The sequence below is a fragment of the Zalophus californianus genome, chromosome 3, assembly GCF_009762305.2.
Source record: "Zalophus californianus isolate mZalCal1 chromosome 3, mZalCal1.pri.v2, whole genome shotgun sequence".
Taxonomy (NCBI): Eukaryota; Metazoa; Chordata; class Mammalia; order Carnivora; family Otariidae; genus Zalophus; species Zalophus californianus.
Window position 1 is genome coordinate 37,120,835 of NC_045597.1, and position 18,044 is coordinate 37,138,878.

Consider the following 18,044-nt stretch of genomic DNA (forward strand, 5'->3'; position numbering starts at 1 on the left):
GAATAATGAAAACAAATTGTGAGTGAATGAAGATGGTGAGGACTAGGAAAGAAGATCTTTTGAACAACAGCAGAGAGGCATGATTATCTTACAGATCACAAGTCAAACATTGTTTATACATATATTGCCTTTATTTCAGGTAAGATATAATAATATCTATTTTAATTGCATAATTTCTGAGTATAACCACTTAATAGATTATTGACAGTTTTTAAATAGTTTGAGTAATTCTACTTAATGAGAATATTATAACCAATTTTCAAAAACTGCCAAAATACCAAAAGTAATTATAAGAAACTCATGTATACTAGATTACCTTAATCTAGTTTCCACAAGAAATAGTTAAATTGTTGAAGATAGTGGACTGTTTTTTAATGCAATGTACAAAAGTTTGCAAAACTAATGTATTATCATTTGTAATAATATTAGACATTTCTTTTCCATGATTAATATCATATTAGTGAATGTTTCAAGGTTAAGAAAACTGGGATTATTATCTTATACAAGAATTTAAGTAACCAGATGTTGGATTCTAGGTTGTGATTTATTTAGTAATCATAAAGAAATAACTTATGCATGGCTTAAACTGAGCTGTAGGCAAAAAAATAGCAGAGAGATATTATTTCTTCCTTCTCTGTTATCCTTCTTCACTTCGAACTTCTCTCCAGTTGTCTATGCTCTTTGTTATATACACTAAGTCTTTATCTCAGGATGGTCCTCTCACTGTGCTTTACTATTTGTATAATCATGACTTTGAGGCATCTCATTTTAAAAATAAGCAGAATAATCCTGAGGTTTCATCTCTCAGCTCCCCTTTTGAAACACTTGAATAATCCATTTTCTTGTACACACTTTGGTCTCTTAGTCTGTCCAGAGTTCATCAGAGAACACTATTGCTAATCGGTCATGTATAGTGTCTGTGTATCTTTTTTGTTTGTCTTTTGTTTGGTTTTGTTTTTAACCAGAACTAAGGGCTTACTTAGAGTATACTACTTACACAGACAAAGGTAACTACATGAACAGTTAATGTACAAATAAATACTTAATAGAAAAATAAAATGCTTGTAAGTATGAATATCCATAGTCCATGGACAGGCATATAATCAACAGAAAGGAAATTGTGATTATTCACTGCATGTGTGTGTGTGTGTTTTTATCTGCAAAATGGGTACATAGTATATAGAACTTACATTTCTAGTTTCAAGCATCATAATGCTAAAAAAATTATTAAGGGGTGCCCGGCTGGCTCAGTCAGAAGAGCATGCAACTTTTGATCTTAGCGTCCTGAGTTTGAGCCCCAGATGGGGTATACAGATTACTTAAATAAATAAAAACTTATTTTTTTAAAACGTCATTCTTTACCACTAAGTGAAAGTGTGATTTTTTTCTTATGTGGTTAATTAAATATTTTAATTACTGAGAAATCATGTGTAATATAAATGCTGCAAGATAAATTCAGACATGTTATTATTAAATCAAGTGATTTTAAAAGTAAAAAAAAAAGGGGGGGTGCCTGGGTGGCTCAGTCGGTTAAGCATCTGCTTTTGGTTCAGGTCATGATCTCATCATCCTGGGATCAAGCCCCACATCCCTCTGGCTCTGCTCAGGAGGGAGTCTGCTTTTCCCTGTCCCTCTGTCTCTTATGCTCTCTCTTGCCCTCTCAAATAAATAAAATCTTAAAAGAAATAAAAGTAAAAAAAAATTACTACTTCAAAAAGAATATATAGAAAATGTGACTATTGTACTTATAATTGTGCATCACTTTCAGCTTAACAGTTCAGATAAAGAATACTGCCTGGGATTACATTTCAAAGACTTTGTAAATAACTTCTAATTATATCTGATATTATTTTATTATTTTTAAATGACAAAGTATGGTTTACTCCTTGATTACAAACATATTCTTTATAATATTTATCCCTCTGTGAAAATAACTATAATCTTATGACTTTAAGGAATATTAAAGGATTTGTCCAACCACTATATTTTAATAATAATAGCAAAAATTATAAAAACTGATAGTTACTCAGACTCTGCTTGAATATCTCCATTGGAAAGTAACTCATTATCTGGAAGAGGAAAGTGACTCTTTGGCCTGAAAGGAGGAATGCAGACTATTAGAAATCGATAGTTGATGTAAAGCTCAAAATTGTTTTTTGGTATGACCCATTCGTTATAGATAATATCTATAAAGCTAATTCTTCTGTATCACAATAGATCTTGAAACATTCAAAACTGATACAAATTTTACCTTTGTAAGATTTAAATGTCCCTCGTATCTTTAAGAATTCCTCACACAACACTTCAAAAGCCTCAATATGCTCATTGTTCTTCCCTGAATAGGATTTATTTTGCTTTAGTATCTTTTAAGAGATAGTATTTATGACTGAAAACAATACCAAGTTATAAGCAGAGAGTATCCTCTGCTTTAATACAATAAAGGAAATGTTTGGTTACAATAAAAAAGGCAAAATATTGCTCTTGTTATTATCTTGATAATCTCAGATCATCAAGATATGTGAATAGAAAGAATAATGTGGCTGGCTAGTGATTTTTATGTCATTTTAAAGATATACTGTTTAGTGCTCGCTTCGGCAGCACATATACTAAAATTGGAATGATACAGAGAAGATTAGCATGGCCCCTGTGCAAGGATGACATGCAAATTCGTGAAGCGTTCCATATTTTTATAGACTGTAACAAAATAAATGTTTTTAACCAAAAAAAAGATATACTGTTTAGTTATTGATCAACATTTACTCATAGGAGAGGTTATGTTTTGCATGTCGGAGGATTGAGAGACAAGACATCTGGAGGTACTGCTCAGCTTCTCCAAAGCTGTTGCTATTCATTGCTGGTGGTAATGCGAAATGGTATAATAAATGTCAAAGACAAAATGCATGGCACAATTAAGGCTATGCTTTAACTCAGGTTATTGCAATAGGGATAATGTTCACTAATGGACAATGTCTCAAAGAAAAGAAGGAAGCCTGAGGTTTTAGAGAGGCAAATAAATAAGGGAGTCATCCTTGAGTCTTATGAGAGTCATCAAGGAGAGAAGGAAATGGTTTCATCTCAGGATACATGAGTGCATGTGGTCTTTAAAGTTAGTTATTCCCCTGGATATAAGAAGGAGGTGGGAATTTTCACCATTGTTGCTTTCCAGGAGCACAAGGCTCAGGTAAAATTCAATGTTGTCACCACTATGATAAAGTGAAAAAGAAAAATATTAATATAAAAGATTGTATAAAAGTAAAGAGCCAGAGGTGCCCTGAGGCAACCATTCCATTGGATTTCAAGAGATCAGCAGAAGAAAATTACTAAGTTATCAGCACTACTCATTGAGTTTATTGAAGCTAGGATATTAATGCTCTGGGGAATGATTTTGGTGTAAAGGCATACATAATCCAAACATTTTACTAGAGGCAAGACAGTGGTTTGTGTAGGGAGAAATCCAGTCCATGCATAGTCTGTTGTGGTGATGAGTCTTTTGAGGTTTACATCAAGTTATCAGGCTTCAGATTGCAGGGCTTCCTCAGAACCTGGGAGGAGTGGTCAGGTGAAGGCAATCTAGAGTACTGGTAGGGATCTGGGCAGTCAGGATTTAGTTCTCTGTTCTCTGTGAGGATGAATCAGATGAAAATGAGAAAAAAATTGGAAACATTGTTGTTTTACTTGGAGAAAATTTGGACAACTCTAGATGGATATTGAAGGAAACTGGATGAATTAAAAATTTAAGCAAGATGACAAGATCTAACCCAACTTATGGGTAGATACAAAAGCTAGGTTTTTTGTTTGTTCATTTGTCTCCACACAATGGGGGAGGAAGTCAATTAAATCTCTGTTAGACAAGCCAGAATTTGTACATTCATGAGTTACCTGCACTTTATGAAGGCCTGCAAAATAGTTCAAAGACAATGAACAGGCTCAAAATCCAGAAGGGTGTATTATGGCTTTTCATTGATAAATCAAAATTTCTCTCTACAGTCATTCCCCACCCCTCCCACCTGATTAAAGATGATCTCAAAGAAAGATTATTCTTTATCACACACACAAGTCTTCAGACAAAATATATATTAATCCTGAGATCTAATTTACTATGAATATACCAAGCATATGTCTAGAAAATACCAAGAATGTATTAGGAATATCAGGTAAGATATTAAGTAAGTATGTAGTAGATACTGAACATCTGTATATTAATAAAATCCATAAATAAGTGATGTGAATCCCCAAACGAAAACCACTTACTGAGAGGGTGTTACATTAAAATTAAACAAGTTAGGACAAGTTAACATTTAAAAAAGTAAATGAAATTATGACTGATAGCACTATACTGTTGTATGATTTCAGTCAAAGTGGATCTAAACTCTCATATATAGAAACATACCATAAACTATGAGGGCATTGCTGACTTTCTAGGAATTTCCCAAACATCATACGGTTTCTTAACTATTTACACTAATAATGTTTCTCATGCAAATTTAACTCACAGAAGGGTGAGTTCCTCTTTTTATTTGAGAACTCTTTTCATGTGACACATTAATAGCACCATATCAAATAAACCTAATTATTTCTACTACCTCTCTTTTAACAAGTTAAAGGAACATACTGTAGTTTTCCAAGGCCTTCTGGGAAATATCAAAGACAATTTTAGGTTCAAAAGACAAAATTAGGAGTAAATTTTCAGAAGATAAAATATAAAAAGTTGTTAGGAGATTTGAACACTTGATTAAGATAGAATCTATAAGTAACTAAGAAACAATATGTGGCAGTCTGTTTGTACAAAGTAACAATAAAAGTTTTTAAAAATAAACAGGGGATGCCTGGGTGGCTCAGTCAGTTAGGTGGCTGCCTTCAGCTCAGGTCATGATCCAGGGGTCCTGGTCCTGCTCAGCGGGGAGCCTGCTTCTTCCTCTTCCTGCCACTCCCTGTGCTTGCACTCTCTCTCGCTCTCTCTATCTCTGGCAAATAAATAAATAAAATCTTTAAAAAAAAGGGTAAACAGAAGAAGAACATGACTAATGGAACCTTCACTGTTCCCTAAGTGAGAAACTTTTGTTTTCTTATGTAAACAAGGTCATAATATAACCAATATAAACATTGGAAGGTTGTTCTGGTAAGACATAATACCCATTATCTAGTCAGATTAGACAGAAAGTAAAGAATAATCTTTTACAACCTTTTATTAAAAGTAATAATGCAAGAAACTTTTTTTTAACAGAGATAAAATAAAATTCTGGTTTTACATCAATATAATATTGATTCTAAGGGTTTTTTGGAGAATTATTTATTTATTTATTACTTATTTATTTAAGTAGGTTCCTTGCCCAACATGGGCTTGAACTCACAACCCTGAGATTAAGAGTTGCATGCTCCGCCAACTGAGCCACCCAAGCTCCCCTATAGGAGGGGTTTAAAGGAGATTTGTAGTCTAATTGGTAACAGCCCATCTGGAGATAGGAGAATATTACACACTTCCAGAAACCTAAGTATATAGACTCACATAGAGAGATCACAGCTTCAGTTCTAAAATATCCACTGAAGGCCAAGCATACTCACAGAAATACAAAACTCAATGGTTTATATCAAAGAACTCTTCTTTTCCCATAAATTCAAATTGTTAATTTGAGCTCAAAATTGACAAATAGAAAGAAAATCAAACCAGATTCTCTGTTGCCTTTCACCCAACAGAGACAAGATCTTTATAAACCATCTATTTAAAGAGATCACCAAATGATCAGGCTATAAAACCAAAACAAGCTGGCACCAGATACAAAAATAAATTCTTGCCATGTCCTTTTTGTCTCTTGGAGTGCTCAAAAGTATCAAAATCAGCTCCTGATCAGGAGCTCACCATCCTGTTCTCTTGGAGTCAGGAGAGGAGTACAAGACCAAGAGGTCTTGTTGACTCAGTGCAGTAAATAGAAGTCTAGAAGTGAGATCCAATCCATCTAAATCATGGTGCCAAATTCTCAAAGACAAAATGCACCAGACAATTAGGGTGATGGTTTCATTCAAGCTGTTGCAATAAGGACAGGATTCATAAATGAAGAATGTCCCAAAGAAAAGGAAGGTGGCCTGGGATTTGTAGAGGCAAGTAAATAAGGAAATCATCTGAGAATTTTATGGGAGTCATTAGGAAAAATGAATAGAATATTTATCTTGGAATATGCAAGGATAAAATGATCCTTTGTGGATAGCTGTTTCTCTTAAACATGAAAGGATGGTCGGGGAGAGTTTAGAAAACAAAAGTTTTGGCTGACTTCTTAACCTATCTCTGTTTCCTAGGACCATAAGGCTCAGGCAGTAATTATAACCCCACAGTTACTTTCCCAGATATTAACACAAGTAATTAAAATACATGCCTACAAAAATACCTGTGTACAAATACTTATAATTGCTTTATTTTTAATAGCCATCAACATGTGAAAGTATTTAATATATAACAATATTTATTTAATTGAAGAGTTATATATTACTCTATGTATATATGCCATAAAACTATAGACAAAATATGTGTATTTTTATGAAAACTATATCTATATCTAATTTATCTAACTTATATTTATTTTAAAACATATTTGAGAAAATTAACATTTTATTTTACTTTAAAATAATTGAAATGCCTGGGGAGAAAAAGTTTGTTTTGAGCTTAAATACTGACAAAAAATAAATAATCCCCTTGTTGATTCTCCTACAAAAACCATCTTTCCTTTCATGCAATTTATTTTTCAGTAAACTTTGATACATATTATAGTGGAATGCAAGGGAGGCCATATGCAAAGTGGTAAAGATTAGAGCTTTAGAATGAGATTGCCTCCATTTAAATCCTATTTCCACTTCTAACTAGCTGTAACTAACTAGCTGTAAGACCTTGAGCAAATCTCTAAAATTTTCTGTAAGTGGCAATGATAGTAGTAGAATATATAATATATTACTAGGGTTAAATATGTGAAAAGTACTTACTTATGTACCTAGAATATACTGGTATATTTGTGTTATCTATCTTTCTTGTCTCTTCTTCTTCTTTTATAATTATTGAAATCGGTAAAAAGAAATAAAATACGATTCTATGGCTGCATTAAATATGTGGATAATAAAAAGAAAAAAAATATTACAAAGACTTTCTCCATAAGCATGTTGTAATCCTAGAAAAACTATTAGAAAACAAACATAATGAGGTACAGCCTAAGCTAATAGAGGCAAAAATAATTAATTCAACAGAAGTCATTTGATCCAACAAAATTACACTCGTAGGTATTTACCCAAGAGAAATGAAAACATATGTCCACAAAAACATTGGAAGTAAGCCAAATGTCCATCAACAGATTTTGTATAAACAAATCTTGGCATATGTATATAATCTATTACTAACCAGCAATAAAACAGGAACAAATTAATGATACTGTCATAACAAAATGATTAATCTCAAAAATATTATGCTGGTTGAATAAAGCCAGAAACGAAATATACGAATTGTATTATTTCACTTACGTGAAGTCCTTGGATAGGCAAAACAAAATATCATGTTACAAATGAGATCAGTGTAGACTGGGGATAGGAGTGAGGAAGGTTTGACTGCAAATGGGTATGAGAGAGTATTTTTCTTTGGTGGCTATATTTTATATTTTGTTTCAGGTATTGGTTATATAGCTCCATACATTTGTTAAAACTCACTGAACTAAACATGTAATATATTCATTTTCTTTTATGTAACATATACTTCAATAGAATTCATTAAAGCAGACACATACACATCAAGAGATAGAGCTTATAAAAATTAGATTAATGTTTCACTAGTGTATATAAGAGATGATAAAGTCAGGATTATGGATGATATGACCCATGTTTTACTGTCTAATGAATAGACAATAACTGCATTGATTTTGTCCCCTATGAGACATTGAAAGTACAAGATTAAAGAGCAATCTTTGAACAAGTTTCAATAGAAGCAGTAGATGTTATGGAAAATCAAGAAAATTGGTGTCAAAATGAAAAAGAATATAAAATTTTATGAAAAGTGGGTGTTGCATCTTTTACATATTGCAGGGATGTCCACATTTATAGTATTGGGCTCTTATATGACTGGTTGCTGTGGAGAAGTTATTAATGTAATGATGGATCAAGAATCCAAATTGTTTTGGTTTGAAGTATGAATGAAAGGCTTGAACAAGAAGATAGTGAAGACATCTTGTGAAGAACAAAAAATAGTTCTGTAACTAGAGAGCTTTTTGTGCAACTAGAGAGTTGTAGACAACAGAGTATATTTACATGCTCAGTGGAGGGACTCAATAAAATGCATGAGGCTAGGGGTACAGGGAAATGCATGAATGGCTGAGCACTTGATCTGATGTTCAGGGATAATGTCTAGGTCAAAATAGGAAGAGTTAATACTGAATCATAGGAATGACAATTTATTAGATGTGATATAAAGGAATAAACAAAGTTGTGAAGCCAAAATCTTCTCATGGATCTTTATGTATGTAAGATATATATGGAGAAATTTTCCATCCGTTCTTTGTAAATTTATTTTTACTCCAATAATTTCTTAACTAAAAAGCTCAAAGATAAGGGGAACTATATTCCTTTTGTGTTCACTGAAGGTAATGATTTAATACCATAAACTCTTCATGTAGTTTATTAATCAAAAATGCATAATTTAATAAATTTCAATCATTTTTAATATTCTTTTTTTAAAGATTTTATTTATTTATTTGTCAGGGAGAGAGAGTGAGCACAGACAGGGGGAGCGGCAGGCAAAGGAAAAAGCAGGCTCCTTTGCCTGAGCAAGGAAACTGATACTGGACTGGATCCCAGGGTCCTGGGATCATTACCTGAGCCAAAGGCAGATGCTTAACTGACTGAGCCACCTAGGCATCCCAGTTTTTAATACTCCTAAAGTGATTGATTACACAGTTGTGGCCTCAAGAAACATTAACCTAGTAATGATCATAAATACAAAAATGCATACTGTGACAAATTGGGACTAATGCCAATAAATAAGGGGAGGTTTACACCAGTGGAGGAATTAGGAGTTTATTCCTTTTTTTTTTAAGATTTTATTTATTTATTTAAGAGAGAGAGCATGCGTGCGCATGAGTAGGGGGGAGGGATAGAGGGAGAGGGAGAAGCCGACTCCCCACTAAGCAGGGAGCCTGACACTGGGCTCCATCCCAGGACCCCAGGATCATGACCTGAGCCAGATACAGCTGCTTAACTGACTGAGCCACCCAGGCACTTCTGGAAGGTTATTCCTTAATAAGAATTAAAAGAGACTTTATGGAAATAAATTATGTTGTCAAAGATACGTAAGATATGGAAAGGCAGAAGAAAAGGGAGAGAAGGAAGGAGGGAAGGATCAACAGAGGTGCAGAGAGAGAGAGAGAGAATGAGAGAGAGAATGAATGTGTTCCAAGGTCAACAAAGTGGAAGCAGAAAACAGGCATATAAGAATAATAATAGAAAATCAGTGGGTGTTTTTTTTAAGACAAAACATGATATGAATTCTACTAGTGTTATGACTTTGAACAAATTACCTATCTACCCCTTTTGAAGTTCAAATTTCCTTCTAGAGGAACAGAATAGAAAACCCAGAAAGTGACCCACAACTATATGGTGAATTAATCTTCAACAAAGCAGGAAAGAATATCCAATGGAAAAAAGACAGTCTCTTCAAAAAATGGTGTTGGGAAAACTGGGTGGCAAAACGCAGAAGAATGAAACTGGACCACCTTCTTATACCATGCATAAAAATACATTCAAAATGGATGAAAGGCCTAAATGTGAGACAGGAAACCATCAAAATCCTAGAGGAGCACACAGGCAGCAACTTCTTTGATTTTGGCCATAGCAACTTCTTACTAGATACATATGTAGAAGCAGGGGAAACAAAAGCAAAAATGAACTACTGTGCTTGCATCAAGATAAAAAGCTTCTGCACAATAAAGAAAACAATCAACAAAACTAAAAGGCAACCTATGGAATGGGAGAAGATACTTGCAAATGACATATCTGAAAAAGGGTTAGTATCCAAAATCTATAAAGATCTTATCAAATTCAACACCCAAAAAACAAATAATCCAGTTAAGAAATGGGCAGAAGATATGAATAGACATTTTCCCCCAGAAGACATCCAGATGACTAACAGACATAGGAAAAGATGCTCAGCATCATTCATTATCAGGGAAATACAAATCAAAACTACAGTGAGATGCCACCTCAGACCTGTCAGAATGGCTAAAATTAATTACCCAGGAAACAACAGGTGTTGGCGAGAATGTGGAGAAAGGGGTACATTCTGACACTGGTGGTGGGAATGCAAACTGGTGCAGCCAGTCTGGAAAACAGTATGGAGTTCCCTTAAAAATTAAAAATAGAACTACCTATGACCCACCAATTGCACTATTAGGTATTTACCCAAAGGATATAAAAATACTGATTCAAAAGGGCACATGCATTCTGATAGCAGCATTATCAACAATAGCCAAATAAAGAGCCCAAATGTCCAACAACAGAAGAATGGATAAAGAAGAGGTGGTATATATATATATGCACAATGGGATATTACTCAGCCATCAAAAAGAATGAAATCTTGCCATATACAACGACATAGATGGAGATACAGAGTATAATGCTAAGCAAAATAAGTCAGTCAGGGAAAGACAAATACGATATAATTTCATTCATATGTGGAATTTAAGAAACAAAACAGGTGAGCATAGGGAAAAGGAAGAAAAGGAGAGGGAAGCAAACCATAAAAGAGACTCTTAACTATAGGGAACAAATTGAGGGTTGCTGGAGGGGAGGTGGACTGTAGGATAGTATAATGGGTGATGGTATTAAGAAGGGCACTTGTTATGTTGAGCACTGAGTGTTATATGTAAGTGATGAATCACTAAATTCTACTCCTGAAACTAATATTACACTATATGTTAACTAACTAGAATTTAAATAAAAACATGTAACATTAAAAAATAAAACACACAAAAATAATAATAAAACACAACCTCATTCAAAAAATTAATTCAATGAAATGTTAAGGAAACCAACAACCTTGTTAAAAGAGAGACCAAACACCTTACATCAGAGAAATGCAAATTAAAAACAATGAGATACCACTACACACCTATTAGAATGGCCAAAATCTGGTATACCAATACTAAAACTGCTAAGGATATGGAATAACAGGAACCTCATTCATTGCTGGTGGGTAGCCACTTTGGGAGACAGTTTGGCAGTTTCTTACCAAACTAAACATGTTCTTACCAAATGATCCAGCAATTGTACTTCTTGGTATTTACCCAAAGGAGTTGAAAACATGTCTACACACACACACACACACACACACACAAAAAAAAAAAAAAACTGTGCATAGATGTTTATAGCAACTTTATTCATCCTTGCCAAAACTTGGAAGCAACCAAGATGTCCTTCAATAATGAATAGACAAACTGGTACATCTAAACAATGAAATGTTATTTAGTGCTAAAAAGAAATGAACTCTAAAGCCATGGAAAGGCATGGGGGAAACTTAAATGCATATTGTTAAGTGGAAGAAGACAATCCGGCTATATACTGTATGATTCCAACTATATTACATTCTAGAAAAGGCAAAACTATGAAGACAGTAAAAGTATCAGTGGTTGCCAGGGTTTGACAGGGTGATGGGTGGGGGAAGGGATGATTGGATAAAGCACAAAGGATTTTTAGAGCAGTGAGAGTATTCTGATACTATAATGGCAGATACATGTCATTATACATTTGTCAAAGCCTATAGAATGTACAACACTAAGAGTGAACCCTAATGTAAACTATGCCCTTTGGGTGCTAATGACGTATCAGTCTAAGCTCATCAAACAAAAATTGTGCCATTCTGGTGAAGGATGTGTATAATGGGGAGGCGATGCATTTGTGGGGGCAAGGGATATATGAGAAATCTCTGTACCTTATGCTCGATGTTGCTATGAACCTAAAACTCTTCTAAAAAATAAATTCTTGGGAGGGTATGTGCTGTGGTGAGCGCTATGAATTGTGTAAGACTGATGAATCACAGACCTGTACTCCTGAAAAATTTAATATATTATATGATCATAAAAAAGGCAAAAATAAATAAATAAAAATAAATTCTATTTTTGAAAAATTTTATACTTCAATAGTTAAATACATTATAGAGAACATTTCAGAACACTCAAATTTGGCTTGGTTTACTAAAGAAGTTTCTAAAAGTATTTCCCAATGTTTCAATGGCATACATTTGCAAAAGCCAAAGTTTTATTGATCCTAGACCCCTCACAAAGTTATTTTTGTGGAGGTAAATACATTTATTTAAAAAGAACTTTTATTTAGGGGCGCCTGGGTGGCTCGGTCCTTAAGCATCTGCCTTCGGCTCAGGTCCCGGTCCCAGGGTCCTGGGGTCAAGCCCCACATCGGGCTCCCTGCTCCGCGGGAGGCCTGCTTCTCCCTCTCCCACTCCCCCTGCTTGTGTTCTCTCTCTTGCTGTGTCTCTCTCTGTCAAATAAATAAAATCTTAAAAAAAAACCTTTTATTTACAGTTTTACTTGTGCTCAACAAAGAGTAAAATTAGTTATTCCATGCAACTCTCTTCCCTATCATAAAGAGTTATATGGCATACTTATTCTCCAGGATAATTGTAAACAGCCAGTCAGGTTGTTGGTCTCTTTCTTTCTTCACATACATCTATCAGCCTGTTCCTAACGGCCAGGCACAATTACTTGTGATTGATTGTTGATTTAAGTTGATTTAAATACCTTCTATTTAAGTTGATTTAAACACCTTCTATTTAAGTCTTCATTAAGTTTTTATGCAAATAATATGGAATTGGAATAGTTGTATCAAAACAACTTAAGAATAAATTAACTATTACATTCAAATAGTACAAAATCTTTTAAGATTTTTATCTTTAGATATTTAATCTTCACTGTATTGAACATAATAATGATTGAATGACTTTTGAATCCCATAACTACATGTTAAAATGAGGGGAAAAACTCTCAATATTATTTGCTTTATCACAGAATTCTTTTTATATATGTTAATATTCTGACGTTACATGTATTAATATTTGCTTTCTTAACTGTTTCACAATAAAGTATTTCCAAATATAATTAGAATCATTAAGACTCTACTTGTCGTTATGGCTGACATGCATTTAGGTTTATATGATTATAAACCTAAGGAAAATTTAGTAAAAATTTAATTAGCATTTATGACTGGAAACAGTATTCAATCATGCAAACGTATGATGGAAGTTGATTATATTATATTTGGGAAAAGTACTTGGAAGAATTTAATTACTATATAACAGTTGCCTCAAGGAGATTAACTACCATTTTTGAGCTAGAGTAATAAACATGTCTGTCCTACATTTATTTTAATTGTTAGAATATCCAACTAATGAAAAAATAAATCTGTAGAAATGTTTTCACTAGTACCTTAACATTTTGAATGGTTTATCTAATGAATGAATTTAGTGGACTCACCCTAAGTGATAGTCTAGGAATTCTTCTTTTATTTTTTAGCTTACACTTCACTTTCTGATACCATAAGTTTCAGTTTGATATCACCGGTGAACAATATTTACTGTATAAATGACTGAGGCTTTTAGCCTATCAGAAATAACATTGGATTATCTTATGACTTTTATGGGCTTGCAGTTTTTCGCGTCATAGTTTATCTTGCTTTATATGTAGGTGTGTTACCTAAAGAGGAATGAAAAATGATGTACTTTTGTTGTTGTCGTCATGTAAGGGTGTCATTATGTGTTTTACTTTAGTATGCCTTAGGATATTTTATATTCTTCTTTTATTCTAATACCTCTACAAATGCAGAGGATACATCTGATAGCAAACTTCATTTTTGTCAGAGATAGAAATAATATAAAAGGATTCTCCTTTTATAGAAAAAGGTGCTTACAGTTAAAGCACTTGAATATTACATTTAATATCCTGGAAATGTAAAAAAAAAATTTTAATATAAATGTTAATATTCAATGCAAGAAGAATTTACATTACATAAGAAAGAACAATAGAGCTAGATGTGTGCTCCATCAGATTCTCTGATGTTTCACCACACATCTCTCTTAAGTTCCCTAATAGTCATCCTTGTCGAAATTATGTTTACTACTTATACTGTCCTCACATTGCAGACATCTGAAATTTAGCTTTTCCAAAACTTATATTCCTCTTGACCGAGGCTCAATGCCAAGTACCTTCCTTATAATACTGGATCAAGAAGTCCAACTTTCTCCCATGTTCTAGACCCTGTCTGACTCATGACCAGAGTCTAAGAGCATTCTTATAATAAATACTTGTTGATGGACTGATTTGCATAGCAGCTTAATAGTAAAAACAGTGGTCCTTCATCATACCTTGTCATTTACCTTTTTAGGGTAAATAACATGATGAAAAAATATGCAAACTTATATGTGCACACACATATGTGTGTGAATAAGTAAATATAAATACATTTGGAGATTGTGTATTTATTATATGTAATTATATATAAACATATAAGTATATATTCATAATTCATATATGTATAGACTCAATGTTTATCTTATATTATGGAAATACACAGGATCTGTGTGACTTTTTTGGTTTGATATTTTTGGTCTTGGTATTACTGATAAAGGGACATGCTAATTTACTTTAACATTATATTTAATTATTAACACTGGATATTTATTAATTGGTTACTTACACACCTAATAATTTTTATTGCTTAGATGGGGAAAAAACAGTATGTAAGCTATTTAGAAAGAAATGGCATTCATTAAAATAATATTTTATAGAGAAAATGCATTTATGGTTTTATTTTTATTAGGTCCCAAAATTTTTACCTTAAATGCTACATAGTTCTCAAAACCTGCCCTGTTATCTTCCTATAACAAAATCTAAAGAGGTTTTTAATAGTGCTTTTATTAAAAGAAAACACTGTTTTTGCTGAGATTGAATAAATCTGTTTGTTTAAAATGAGTGTTAATATAAGCACATTTTTCTGAACAGGTTCGAAATAGATTCAGAGATAGAAAGGAGGGTTGCATTAAAAAATTACCAGTTCCTCCTCATGCTGAGAAACAAACAGTACTTCATAGCTGTTGAGACTTTGAGACTAGACTCTGTTCTGTTCAAGTCAAGATTCCACTATAAAATTCCACATTTGGTTCGTCCAAATGTAGTTGACTTCTTTTGCCTGCCCTGTGGTGTTTTCCAACCCTGCCATCTGTGCTGGGATTATTTACATTAAATTAGAGCATTTAGCTTTATTCCCTGGCTGTAATCTTGCTCGAACTTCACTTTATATGTTGTCGCCATCAATAGATTTCTACTGAGATTTGCTTCCTCCAATATCACCTGTAAAAATGTTAGTTGTATGCTTTCCTCTATCCCTGGGATTTTTTCCCCTTTTCTGCCCTGTCAGCTCTTCTTATAATTTGAGTGTTTTGTATTTTGTGTTTGCTTTTTCCCATAATGCCCCTTTTGTGTACAGATACTTCTTGTTTGTTAATACAAAAAACACTCTTGTGGTTGCAGTTGTTCCTGAACAATGATTTCTATCACTAGATCTCTATTCACACAAGTAAAAAATATAGAGTTTTAGAGATAAAAAAAACAATTCACTCCACACTTTTAGCCCAGAAATAACTTTGTAAGATTTTTAAAGCTAGTTGTTCATTTCACAGAAAATTAAAGTAAGGAAAAAGAAGGAGGAAGCTGGTACAAAGGGAAAATCGATGGCCTCAAGAAAAATTAACTGACAAAAAGTGATATAAAAGGGTGGTATATTATAAAATATTTCCAAGTCATATCAAAATGTGGCCACTTGGTATTGGAAAAAATAGTTACGGGATATTCAAAAGGTTCAAAGAACACAATTGAATTAATGCATAGCAGTTGATGTTCTTAGTATACAAATTAAACTGTCATAATTTTTTTTTTAAGTAGGTTCCATGCCTAGCATGGAACCCAATGCAGGGCCCAAACCCACAACCCTAAGATCAAGAGTCAGGCGCTCAACTAACTGAGCCACCCAGGTGTCCCTAAACTGTCATAATTTTTTAAGGTTTCCATTCACTCTTTCAGAATGCAGAATAGGATAAAACATATCAGAGTTAAAATTCTGGGGCGCCTGGGTGGCTCAGTCATTGGGTGTCTGCCTTCGGCTCAGATCGTGATCCCAGGGTCCTGGGATCGAGCCCCGCATCAGGCTCCCTGCTCCGCGGGAAGCCTGCTTCTCCCTCTCCCACTCCCCCTGCTTGTGTTCCCTCTCTCGCTGTTTCTCTCTCTGTCAAATAAATGGGATCTTAAAAAAAAAAAAAATCTTTTTAAAATTTCATGCTCAGTGAAGTTTATCTTTGAGTTTGAAGAAAATCTTTTTATCAAAACTGACACATTCTCAAAGTACAAGTAATCTGTTTACTGGATATAGTTGGTAGTGTATTATCATTCACATGTTTACATTATCTGTATATGTCTATCATTTCTCTAAATATTATTCTCCATTCTTCAAAATCAGGGTTGTATTTTATTTATTTCTACACTTTCTAATGTGAGCTGCCCTTTGAAATGATACATGTTACCATACAAAATTTCTAGTTATTTTCTAAAACTAAAGCAATAAAACAGAAAAGGCTGGTGTATACATTTTGACAGTAGTTGAAAAGAGAGAGTGCACTGGAAGTGGGGAAGATGATTAAGTAAATTTCTTTTTACAGTTATTATCTTCAAAGGTTTGGAACCCAAGAGAATAAAATGTGCAAAATAGTTTGCATCATGCACTCATTTGTGAATTAAAGTAGTGTAGTGATAGGGTCATCTGGTTATCCTTGTGTTAATATTTGTGTCTGTAGTGATTCATTTTTTTCTCACTATTCAGAAAAATATGGGTGTCTTATATTAGTGATTTTCAGTGCTGCATACGTCATTCTACATAAAAGTATATATTGATCAAACACTTACATCAGCAACTTTTAATGTTCTTCATCTAGATTAACACTATGGAGAATTAGTCATTGAAAACTGAAAATACACAATGTTATTTCTGACTTCATGGCATTCATTATATTTCTTACAATTGATTTATCAGAGTATATGCTTAAACTGTGCAGACCCAATGGTAAATTAAAGTAAGGATAATACCACTAGAAAAATATAATCTCTAGGAAATAATTTCATATAAATTATGTTTACTGAAATTTTGTCTCACTTAGAAGACAAACAAATGAATATATCTCTATTGTAAAGTTTGTATTTTTAGAAAATGGAAAACACTAAAGCAGTTCTTTTACAGAACAGGACATAGGCTACTCCGGGTCACTTGGATATCTTTCAACTTTTATCTCTCTACTGATAGTACTATTTCAATGTCTGGATATTTCAGTGATATCAGAGTAACTGGTAAGAACAAAAACACCATTTTTTAAAAAATATTGCTTATTTAGGGAAAGTCTGCCCTTAATAAAAATGAACAAGCAATAGTGGGAGGAAACTGAAAACATTTTTGCTGCCCTTTTTTGAGGAATTACTGATAAAAAAAAGCTTATCCTTTCCTTTATTAAATACACATGGTAAAAGATAGGCTTATTTTTGCTATCAGAAAATAGGCAATATGGAAATTTACTTGTGATATGGAATTATTCCTCCTTTTCCTCTTGCCTCTATTCCTTCCTTCTTCCCTCCTCCTCTTCTTCTCCCTCCTCCTCTTTGTCATTGTCTTTTTGTTCTTCTTGTTCTTGTTCTTGTTCTTTGCTTCCAAATATGGGTATACTCTTTAGTCTTTAATTCAATGTGTTCCTTCTATATGCCAAACACTATGCTAGCCATCAGAAAAACGATGGTCAAAGAAATATGGTCACCAAATATTATTCTTAATCAAGATAATTCCCACTGAAATATTTTAAAATTGATAAATGGTTTGGCTTATGTTATGAAACTATGGAATAGGAACTATAAGTAAATGAAAATAGATTTATGAATCTAATATTTTATTCAAGTGTGTAAAACAGCCAGCAGGACACTTTGAGA

The 18,044-nt window shown here is 33.3% G+C and overlaps 1 non-coding gene across 1 annotated transcript; it reads left to right on the plus strand.

Annotated features, from left to right (window-relative positions):
• Positions 1-2,582: 2,582 nt before the first annotated feature.
• LOC113921087 lies at positions 2,583-2,689 on the plus strand. Its single transcript, XR_003519495.1, has one exon. It is a non-coding gene; the product is annotated as a U6 spliceosomal RNA (small nuclear RNA).
• Positions 2,690-18,044: the final 15,355 nt, after the last annotated feature.